The sequence below is a fragment of the Nomascus leucogenys genome, chromosome 7b (genome assembly GCF_006542625.1).
Source record: "Nomascus leucogenys isolate Asia chromosome 7b, Asia_NLE_v1, whole genome shotgun sequence".
Taxonomy (NCBI): domain Eukaryota; kingdom Metazoa; phylum Chordata; class Mammalia; order Primates; family Hylobatidae; genus Nomascus; species Nomascus leucogenys.
Window position 1 is genome coordinate 18,832,567 of NC_044387.1, and position 12,128 is coordinate 18,844,694.

A 12,128-nucleotide genomic window follows, 5' to 3' on the forward strand; every position below is an offset into this window, starting at 1 on the left:
TGAGGTGTGCTTTTTATTACTTCCGTGCTTCTCCTTTTACTCTCTTTCAGCTTCAAAAAAATCCTGTTTTAAAAGGCATAAATCTATTAATTTGCCGTCTGTTTGGGAGTCTTCAATAGCTTTTGTAATCCAAATAAAATGAAAATTCTTGTCATGGTTCCCAAGGACTTGCTTGGTTTCAGTCCTGACTTTCTATTCACCATCCACTCGTCCTCACCTCTGCTGCTTTCTCAGCTCCAGCGACAACAGCTTCTTCAAGTTCTTCTTGATGTTGTTCAAGTGCATCAAGACATGCTCTCTGCCACAGCCTTTGCAGAGACTCTTTTCTCTGTTCTTCGTAAAATTGACTTCTTATCCTTCATGACTCAACTTAGAAGTCACTTAGTTGAAGACTTTTACACTACTCTTCTAAAGTAGATTCTATAATGCTGATCCCAAAATCGGCACTATTTTTTCTCCCTTTTTATTTAGCATAGAATGAACTCGTATGTATGTTAAATTGCTTACCTACATATATTTTTAATTCCCCACTAAGCTATAAACTCCATGAAGTCAGAGAACATGTGTGTGTAGTTTACAACCATACACCTACAATCTATCAGCGTGTCTGAGAAAAATATACTGATTACATCAATACAGATTGGATGAATGCATAAATGAGTAAATGAGCAATTAGAAATAACTCAGGATATAGTATCTTCAAAATTTATCAAATGTTTCTTGGACTTGGGGCAGGCAGAAATGGAGAGTTGTAAAACAGATGTTTTACAATGTCTGTTTCATTTCAAGTGTTGGTTTTGAAATTCTTAATAAAAATGCATGAGTAGCAGCATAAAAAGATGATTCAGTATTTCATTCCTCGAGGGCTTCTTTGTATATATAGATAACTATATGCCTTGTAACCAGTAAATTCTGGCTGAGTTATAGGTTATTTTAAAGAAAGTATTCCAAAAATACAAGATGGTTTTTGTTTACTTCTTATTCTTAGCTTTCTATCTTGTGTGTATATAGAGTACTTGTGTATTGTTCCATATAATTCAGGTGAGATAGTTATTAATTTTCTTAATCTGAAATTTGAATTGTGTCACAGTAACATTTTGATAACAAAATAATTCTGAAAATCCCAACTTTATATAGCTTAAAAGTACTTTGTCATTGTTGTTGCATCTATTATTTAAAACAAAACTCTGTGGAACAATTGTTATTAACATACATAAAAAATGAGGCTCAAAAATGTTTAAAAAACTTGTTAAATCACGCAGTTATTGAGAGACAGGGACAGTAATAAAACTCCAATCAGACGTACACTTCATGTTTATTCTTCCACATGATAGCTACCTTTCCCTACAAATGCATATCTTTCTTTATAAATACATATCACCTATGATCAGTAAAGAGAATTTTACCATGACTTTGAAATTAATAATTTGTTTTTCCTATGCTGTGCTACATTTTGTAAAACCAGTCAAATAAATATCTTAACAGATATTTTATAGAACTGTCAATTGAATGATGGCCACCATGTACATATTTTTGAAAACAATACTATGGCTTCTCAGCTACTTTAGATCATATGGAAGACAGAAAAAAGTATTAGACATAGATGCTGCATTTGATGAGATTAAGTTGTATTAATTTTGATTCTCCAAGTGTTTGTTGTTTCATGCTACGTGAAAAAAGCACTGTGGGCCAGCCAAGAGAAACATAAAGCATGCCAATGTGCTTGCACTTGAACTGGTGAGACAAATTTTAAGTACATGACATTTCCAAATAAGAGCACAGAGCAGTGTGTGAATACTTGAAAAAAAATCCTGCTGGAAACAGGGTATTGCTGTGGAAATTCAGGAGAGGAATAGATTAGTATGAATGGCAGTGGATGATGTGGAATTTGAGTTATACTTTAAAAGTCAGAAGGTAGAAGAAGTCTAGGTAGATAAGGGAATGAGTTGGCAGTCTATGGTAGGAACATCCCACTAATATCTCTTCTTAGGGACTTCAGAGAATTTATTTTACAATATCTCTTAAGTATGAAAGAATCATAATCAAATCAATTACAAAGCACTATGAGATAATATATACTATTAAACTGTATTGATGCTTCAGCATATAAAGTTGTAAAACCTGGGTTCCTTTAGAATTAGGCACTAATGTTAAATATTGTGCTATTCATATATCTTTAATGAGTACACTTTCCTACACAATATTGCATCTCTTTAGGTCAGCTTTCGGTCCAGTGACTCGCAGAAACTCCAAGACAGATTAAACTAGCAAGAGTTGAATATCTGAATTTCCAAAATTATGAGGCTACAAAAAGAAGCATAAGTACTCATAAGACAAACTTATTCACTAATTAGTTACATATTTATAAAATTAGCCCCCAAATGGTCTTAATATACTTGTAGAGCTATACCTTGATAATGGCAAACTATTTTACACTGCTGAAAATGCAGTGGAAAATCATGCAAATAGTTTGCTAAGTGAAATATGCCAATTTGGAAAGAAATACAAAATTTCATGAAATCAATGAAAATGTTGGAGAATATTTCAGATTGCACATGGACTTTTGGTATACATATGTAAAGACGTATAATTCTCTATGTTTATATATAAAAAAGGGTATAATTTATACATAAAAAGTTGGTTTGGGCATATTTCATTTTAATATTCACAGTTTTACAAATGACTTAACAGTTCATGAAATTTTATAATATGTAATGAGGATATTCTACCATAGAAGCATATGTTGTTTTATTTATTAAATAAAATTAAAAGTTGATTTATTGGTTACAGATGTAGTGTATGTAACCTATCTAAGAAGGAATTGGAAGAATTTGAACAGTACACACTTAACCTATTTTCTAATATTTACATTATAATTATTTATTTGATAATTGCCTTTTGGAGGAAGAAAAAACATAAGGATGCATTCCTTATAAATGTCAAGAGGCTCACCTATGTATTTATGAAAAAATAATTTGCTAACCTTATCTGTCCTATTTTGTGACAGGGTTAAATCATGCCGTAGTGGTCTTAAAAAATACTTATCATCAACTGTCTAACACTAATAAAATTATAGAATGTGTGCCTCTGTGTGCATGTGTGTGTGTACACATTTACATGTACATGTGTGTAAACTTATTTTTATCTCCTGTGAAATCTGAGTTATCTTTAAAGCTTCCAGAGTAGGGATTATATGGAATTGGTGTTCAGTAGAATATGCCAAATTAAACCTTTTTTTATAATAAGCTCTTTTATTTTAATACACTGTTGTATTAAAGGTGTGCTAAACCTTTAATACACCTTTATATTAAGTGTAAGAGCACTTAAGAGCACACGAGTGTAAGTGCTCTTTGGGGAGCACTCCTCAAGGCATTAGCAGCCCCAACATCAGCCAGACACCTTTGTGTATTAAAATAAACATATTTCGCAAATACTCATATAATACTATTTTAGGTGCTATGTGCTTACAAATATTAATTCATTTAATTTCATAACAAGGCGTAAGATACTTTCTATTCTCATCTTCATTTTACAGACCATGAAACTGAAGCACAGAAAGATAAAGCAATTTATATGAGGTCATAAAGTTAGTAAAGGGCAAGTTCAAACCCAGGCGTCTGGCTCCAGTGCCTGTTCCCTAAATCATCAACCAGTTATTTGATCTGGTAGTTTACTTTGAAAAGTAGTAAAATGAATTAAATTCCACTTTCTTCTCTTATTCCAGATTAAAGTTAGGACCAAATGCTGCTCAGAAATTGTTTTAATCTCAAAAGTAGTTGGCAAGTTTTCAGAGTTCATTTTCAAGGCCTGGTGTATGGTAAATTTCTTTATAATGAGTTCTTTAACATGTTTCACTTTACTTGGGTGATAGCTTCAGGGAAATATTATGACCCTGTTTCTAAGACTGATCTTTCTATTTAGTTTCATAAATTGCTTGATGTCAGCAAGGACATAAATACAATCTTTAGGTTTTGTGGAAGATGGTATCTTGAATAAATTTCCAAAAGCCTTTTAGAAAATAATGAACAACAAAACTGACTTTTCTTTGGTATTTATAGACAAGCACCGAAGGCAATGGCATCTACAAACTCGAAGGTAAATAACCTCAAAGAGTCTTTCAGCACACTCCAGAAGTATAGTAAGAAAAGCAGCAATCTGGGAAATTCTCAGTGATGAGGTTACCATAAGTACAATCCAAAGTTCAGCAACAACCCTCTAGTTTCTGTTCATGTTCTTTGTAATCCAGGGGCTCTTCTAAACTGTCATCACACTCCTCAAGCCATTAGCAACCTAACATCAGCAAGTGGTATGCCCTACTTCTCCCCAGATAAATTATGATATTGAGGATGACCTTCTCTTCCCTGCTTCTGCCCCTGGAATTTGCATACAACCAACTCTGCCCATCGGGGAGGTGTAACTGTGGCTAAAACTTCATGTGCTAAAAATTCCTTCCCTATTTATCCTCATATGTCTTGCCCACCAAATTTTTGTCTTCCTATTTATCTTTAACCCTTTCCTTTTCAGTGATTTCTTTCCTTTGGAACATAAACATATTTCTTTACCTCAAAAGTCAAACCCCTGACTTGATCCTGTAGTCTCCTGTAACTATCTTTCTCTTTCTTTCCACTTATGCTTCTGGAAAGGTTGTCATAATTTTCTGTTGTGTTTTTCTCTTCCCATTGAATTTTGATTCTTCTGCTGTGTGGATTTCCTCCTTGAAATCTTCAGTGAAACAGCTGAACATTCAGAGCTATTTCATTTCCAAAGATTCTCACATGTGAGTATTCCTCTTTCTGAATATAATCCCCTTTCTATCTCCTTAATTTTGTTCTTCCATCAAAACTTCTCTTTCGACACATGCTGAGATTAAGGTTTATTTCTTATGGCTTCTAAGACATCTCTCCCTAAGAGAGCAGAAAGGCCTATTCATGTTAATATGTCCAAATCAAACCCACCACACAGATCTACTCTCAAACCTACATCTTTATTTCCTATCTCAGCTGATGAGATAACAATCTCTCCCTCTCCCTAAGTAGAGACCTTGGATCCATCTTTAATTATTTCCTACCTCTAATTATTAAATCCAATCATACACAAAAAAATGATGTTCTGAATACTGTCTCTTTCATTTGTGCACTCCTTCTTTGTCATCATATCTCTCCTGGACTAAAATAATAGTTTCTTGGAGGGTGTTGAATAGTGTCCCCAAAAAATCATGTCCACCTGGAACCTCAGAATGTGACCTTATTTGGAAATAGGGTGTGCAGATGAAATTAATTAGGGATCTCAAAATGAAGTCACTGTATTATTATTGTACATTATTATGTACACTAAGTTCAAGGACTGATGTCCTTATAAAAAGAGAGGGTACACACACAAGCCAACAGAGAGAAGAAGGTCATATGAAGACACGCAGAATTTGGAGTTACGCTGTCACAAGTCAAGGAGTGCTTGGAGCTACCAGGAGATGGAAGAGTCAAGGCAGGATTTTCCCTGGAAGATTTGGAAGGAACGTGTTTCTCCTGAAACCTTGATTCTAGCCTTCACTAATGACTGAGAATAAATTTCTGTTCTTTTAAGCCACTCAGTTTGTGGTACTTTGTCTTACAGAAACCCTGGGACACTAATAAATTTCCCAAGTGGTATACATAACATCTTCTAACATTATGATTCTATGGAATGCTTTGATAATCAGCTAAAAGTTATCGGATGTCTCCCAGGAAAGATGCACAAACATACATATTCAACATTTTGTGTTCAATTTTTCAAGTTTCCAGGATTTCCAAGGCCTCTCTACAGATCCTCTTCGTATCTACACAGCTGATTATGAAATCTGTTCCTATACAATGTATCCAAAGTAAATTAACTACAATAGTGATTATGCCATTCCAAATTATAAATATTAACATCCTTTCTGAACTACAAGGCCTTCTACAGTATGACTGCATTTGTACATACTGCAGCTCTCCTGCTGAACCATCCTTTGTTCTTATCATACCAAACAAATATGTTTCCAGGACACACTATGCCTCTGTGCCTTTGCACATGCTATGTGCTGCCTGGGACTCCCTAACTTCCATCTGCACATAACCTTCTCATGAATTTCCAGGCATTCTGGAAGTTTTATATCACTCATTTTATCTATGAATCATATGATCTCACTGACAAAGTATTATGTCGCTTTTACAACATGATTCAAGTCCTTGACTGTGACGTATTCCTGAAATACAAGGTGCTTTATTTTGAGTGTAAGAAATTTTTAATTATAATATTATATTGTAATATGTGGTTTAAATTTCTATATGCATCCATCATATTTCCAATTTCTTACAGAAAAGAATTATTATAATTGTATAATATATAATGTATAACACTAAATATACTATAGTTTTAAAACTATAGGCTTTTATTTAAATTGGTGAAGATTAAGATCTTAGAATCATGATCTGTGGGCATTCTGACCTTGACTAAATGCATACACTTTATATATCTAAACTTTCTTCACTGTAAACTGGTAAAAATGCACTTAACTCAAAAAATTGTAAGGATCAAAGAAAAGTCTAAAACTTTAGTACAGCATCAGGTATGTAGTAAGAATTAACTTTACAGTAGTTACATTTAGCAAATCTTATTAGTTTATACATTTATAAGACTATAGCAATATGTCTTAGTTTATAACTAATACCTCAAACCCTTTATTTTCCTGGTAATTTATCCACTGAAGAAGCTGAGCTTTGTTGATTGCATACTCATGGTTCAGTTCGATGTGGTCATTTTTCGGTTTACTTTCTGCTAAATGGCTGCTGGATTTAGAGATTTTCATCCCTTTGACATGATTATAGATGATTATGGATAATATTTGGAAAGATCTATAAAAAAACATATGCTATCTGGTTGTCTATCTTTTTGTGATTTTAGTAGCCATTAATGCTACTACTTGTATCTATTAATTCATTGGCGGTTGCAATATGAAAGTATTCTAATGCTATCAGTTCTCTTTTTTATTTATTATCTGAGATGTTGTTATATAGAGACACATTCAAGCATCGATTATGTGGTAATCCAGTGGTTGATATGGGAAGGCAGTGTGAATGATTTTTTTTTTTATGAATCTAAAGGGGACTGGTTTGTTTTAAAATAAAATTATGAACACATGACTTTACATATGTTTAATGGGTTTAAGTCCTTTGCAATTTTTTTTTTTTTTTTTGAGACGGAGTCTTGCTCTGTCCCCTAGGCTGGAGTGCAGTGGCACGATCTCGGCTCACTGCAAGCTCCGTCTCCTGGGTTCACGCCATTCTCCTGCCTCAGCCTCCCGAGTAGCTGGGACTACAGGCGCCCGCCAACACGCCCGGCTAATTTTTTGTATTTTTAGTAGAGACGGGGTTTCACCGTGTTAGCCAGGATGGTCTCGATCTCCTGACCTCGTGATCCGCCCGCCTCGGGCTCCCAAAGTGCTGGGATTACAGGCATGAGCCACCGCGCCCGGCCCTGCAATTGTTATCAACATTTAAGCTCAAATTATTCCATCCACAGCCAATGGAAACCTCTTGAAGTTGGCACCTGAGTTCCTTTGGCATAACCCTATTAAATCTTTGACAATTTTTTTGTTATCTGGTATAAGATGTGGCTCATATTGAACATATCCTGCTCCAGAACTGGAATTAGCCATTTTTTTTTCAGGAAACACTGTTTTATTTTAGTGGGAATGTTACATTAGACCTTTGAACCGGATACAAGAGATATTTACTGTTAATGATTTGGTCATAGTTTCTAGGCCCTTTCAGTGGACTGAGCAAGGAAACAACTGCACATATATGCAAAGATAACAAACCTTATGAAATCATATTGATTCCAATTCAAAATCGGGACTACAGAGCCTTTATTTTACCTTTTCTCAATGACATCTAAGCATCCTTCCTTTCATAGCAAGAATCCTGGTTCTCAAGGATACACATAACTGCTTGCTTGTTTTAAGCCTATATTACACATGGCAGTTGCAAAATAATCATATTATTAATATAATTATAAAAACATGAATAACTTTTGCATTTATTTTCCCTATTCTTCCGTCATTTTAAAACAATTATCCTATATTTATAAGAGTACATGACCAGGGCCTACTATACTCACTCCTTCTTAAACTTCATTTAGTTTTCATTTCAGATCTTTGCACTCATTTATGTATTGATGTCTCTCTAGTTGTTTTGGCTATATAAAGTGTATGTTCTCATCAATCACTTAGGAAGTCCTTAAAGAACAACATTCTCTAATTCTTTCACGTTATCAATAACAACAGTTTTTCTGTGTTCTTAATACTTGAAAGTCAGTTTTTCTGAATATAAAATTATTTGCTCACACTTTCTTTCCTTGGTTTTCTTTAATAAATTTCTCATTTTATTCAGCATAAACCAATGTTGTTAAAATGTCTAATGATAGGGCTGGGCACGGTGGCTCAAGCCTGTAATCCCAGCACTTTGGGAGGCTGAGGGGAGCAGATCTCCTGAGGTCAGCAGTTTGAGATCAGCCTGGCCAACATGGTGAAACTCTGTCTCTACTAAAAATACAAAAATTAGCACAGCATGGTGGCACGTGCCTGTAATCCCAGCTACTTGGGAGGCTGAGGCAGGAGAATCACTTGAGCTGGGGAGATGGAGGTTGCAGTGAGCTGAGATAGCAGCACTGCACTCCAGCCTGGGCCACAGAGCAAGACTCTGTCTCAAAAAAAAAAAAAAAAAAAAAAAAGAATACCTAATGATAAATTGTACATTTACATTTTTAAGGCCCAAAATATTTTTTCTTTTTTAGAAAGACCAATAATTTTATGAGACTATGTCTTGATGTTGGGGTCTAGTGTGCTTCCTCAACATGTAGATTAAAATCTTTCACTTCAGGGAAAGTTTACTGTTCTGTAATGTTTACGTGGACTAATTAATTTTTGTGGTTAGCCTGTTCTCCCATTTTAGTTTTCTTCTTAGGGACCCCAACTATTCTTATGCTGGTTAGTTTTTATCATTATTTTCTTAATAACTTTTGATATTTTGATCTGCTTTATTGAGTACATCTTAAGAGTACTCTGTAATTGTCTGTAGGGATCTTATTCTCTTTTTTCTTTCTGTAATTTTGTATAGGGTTTGACCTCAAACTTTTCTCTTGTTTATTTTTGTGTAAGATTTTCTTGGAAGTTTAGAATTAGGAAACATTCTAACTTCACAGGGGTTCTGTTCTCTCTCTCTCTGTTGCTCTCTCATGGTGACATAAAATTACATGACAGCTTGTTTTCTGTGATTTCCTGGCTCTGATGGCTCCAATATTTTAATGGAACCTTTCACCTTTTTTCTGATATTCGTGCCTTGTTCCATTTTGATTTTGCTCACAGCATTGCCCCTTTCTTAGAAAGGAATCCTGATAGGTCACTCTTCAGGGTTCATAGAGGCAGAGCTTCTCCAGCCCCTTTGGTCATTCTTACTGTCAGCCCCCTGCACTCACCTGCTGTAAAGGGCTGCCCCATTCATCCTAGTTTCATCCCTGCACACTTTCCAAGTTTATGTCCTCGTCTTTTCGGGTGCCTTGGATGCTACTCTGTTGATTCCGTTTTTTGCTTCCCACATAGTTGCAAGTACTTTGTAGGATTTGTGTCTTCCAGTCAAGATTGTGGTGCTCCTAGGCGTATTTTGCGGCATAATTTTGTTGTAAATGTTGCCCAGTGATTTTGATTTTATGGTTGAGTTTTCTACTGTTATATTAGTTTCCTATGGCTGCCGTAACAATTTACAACAAAGTCAGCCACTTGAAACAACACTTTATTGTCTTAGAGATCTGGAGATCAGAAGTCCAGAATCAGTCTCACTGGGATAAAACCAAGGTGGTCTGCAAAGCTGTATTGCTCGTGGGTACTGCCTTTTCCAGTTGCCAGGCTGCCAGAGTTCCTGACCTCCTGGACTTCTTCTTCATCCTTCAAAGGCAGTAGTGTAGTGTCTTCATAGTTTACTTTGACTCTGACACTTCTGTCTCTCTCTTTCCTCGTGATTATATTGAGCCCACTGGATAATCCAGGATAATCCCCCATCTCAATATCTTTAATTTAATCATATCTGCAAAATCCCCTTTGCCACAGAATTTAACATATTCACAGGTTTTAGGGATTAGGTTACAAACATCTGTGGGGGGCCATTGTTTTGTCTACCACAGTGGGTATTCAGTAAGATTTTTAAAAGTTGCTGCCACCATCTTCCAAAAATCCTTGCCTGAACTATTATTTATTTTTGTCACTACAACTAAATACTGATGTATACTGAAATTTTGAAAGAATAATTTTGAATATCACAATTCTATCATGCTTCCCTTAAATATAAATTTTTGTCTGATGCAATATGTGCTATTTTATCATATCTTACACCTGGAAATATTTTAAGCAAGGATATGAAAAGTGAGATGCTAAATGTTGTTGTGTGTGTGTTTGTGTGTGTGTGTCTGTGTTTGTGTATGTTTACAAACTTTTTGACTCTGACATGGTTAAGATACTTTACTATAAGAAGATAGATTTAAATAAAACAAGCAGAGTGATTAAAGTTTGCAAGTCACTAAATAATGCCCATGAAAAATCATTTCATCTGCATGTGGGTCATAGATGAATGGCAATGGAAAAGCTATGCTTCCTATGTCTTGTCTGAATTAACGCTCTTCTGAAGAGGGACGTGGAAGTCATTCAGGCTTCCACATTCTTTAATTTCTTTTATTAAGGCCTGCACTAAATCAATGTAGCTAGAAGGCAATACACAGGCTTTCAGAAACTACAAAGTGTAACAGCTGGTCCCAATTACCCTCTCTGCAGTGTGACCATGTGCACAAATGTTCAACTTTCTGTTTAAGTTCATGAATTTAAAAAAAAAAATGAATTCCTTGTAAAAACTTGAGACGTGCTATGTTCTTTGCATGCATTTATTCCTACAAACTTTTAACCTTCTAGTTATAGTCAAATGTATGGAGAAAGTAGCTCAAATAAGACAGTGTTTAAGCTGGCAGAACAGAAATATTTTTAACTTTAAATTAAACATACAATGCAATAGTTTTCAAAAAGCTATCTTCCTAGAACAAAACATGTTTCAAGAAGCATGGAGTTTTAAAAGATTCATTTAAGGAAGAAATTGAGTAATCTTGCATTAAGCATACAGGCAGATAGGTAACTTTTATATCAGCTGATTAAGACTAATGAGATTTGGCATTTCCAACTCCAGTGACCTTTATGAAAATCATAGGCTGTCTCTTAAATTCATCATATTGAACTAGAGATAACAAATATACATGTTGAATTGACCTTTTTAATCGCAATCTGAAGTTGAAAATTACACCTTTTTATCTTCTTGGTTTGAAGTTCAAAGTAGGTTTTTAATACTACAGAGGGCTCAGTTAATTTGAATTCTTAACTTTTTGTAGGAACCATTATGCTTAAGGTCCATTTATATTATCTGTTGTAATGAGTGAAATGTAGCTAGCACCAATAAGGTGGCGTTCATTAACAGTGAAACTTATTACCTAACATGTATCACAATTGTATATGTCTTATTTTCTTAAGTGGGAATGTAGCAACTTGTACAGTGTAGGAATATGCATCAACTCTTTAAGTTAGCGACAAAATGATAATAAAATGCATCTTCTGATCAACTAAATGACATTATGGATAGGTAAGGAGAAATTATGTGCTGTTTTGAAAGTAGAATGTTTACCATATTTAAGAAATGAACCATGTGAATAAGAATGGAGAGTATGTTTATAAAGGTTAGAAGTTCCCTAATCTCCTTGTCTTATAAATTTTTACAATTTTAAACAAATCTGCTTCTCTGAAAAAAAAATTAAGTAGTTATTCAGGAGCATACATTTGTAGCTGCAATTATATATTATAAAAATAATGGTAAAATGGATCCTGCTTAAAATATCCCTTAATTATTATTTATTAGTTTGCATAGTCTGGAAAAGGAGAAATATAATGATCAAACCTCTTTCCAAACACATTTTATTATAGTTACTATTAATTTGGAGGCCAGGAAGTGAAAATAAATTGCTGGAAGGCAAATGAATTCCCATTTGTGTGGTATGGGCTTTTTCCATTTGCACAGTTTCATCATCAT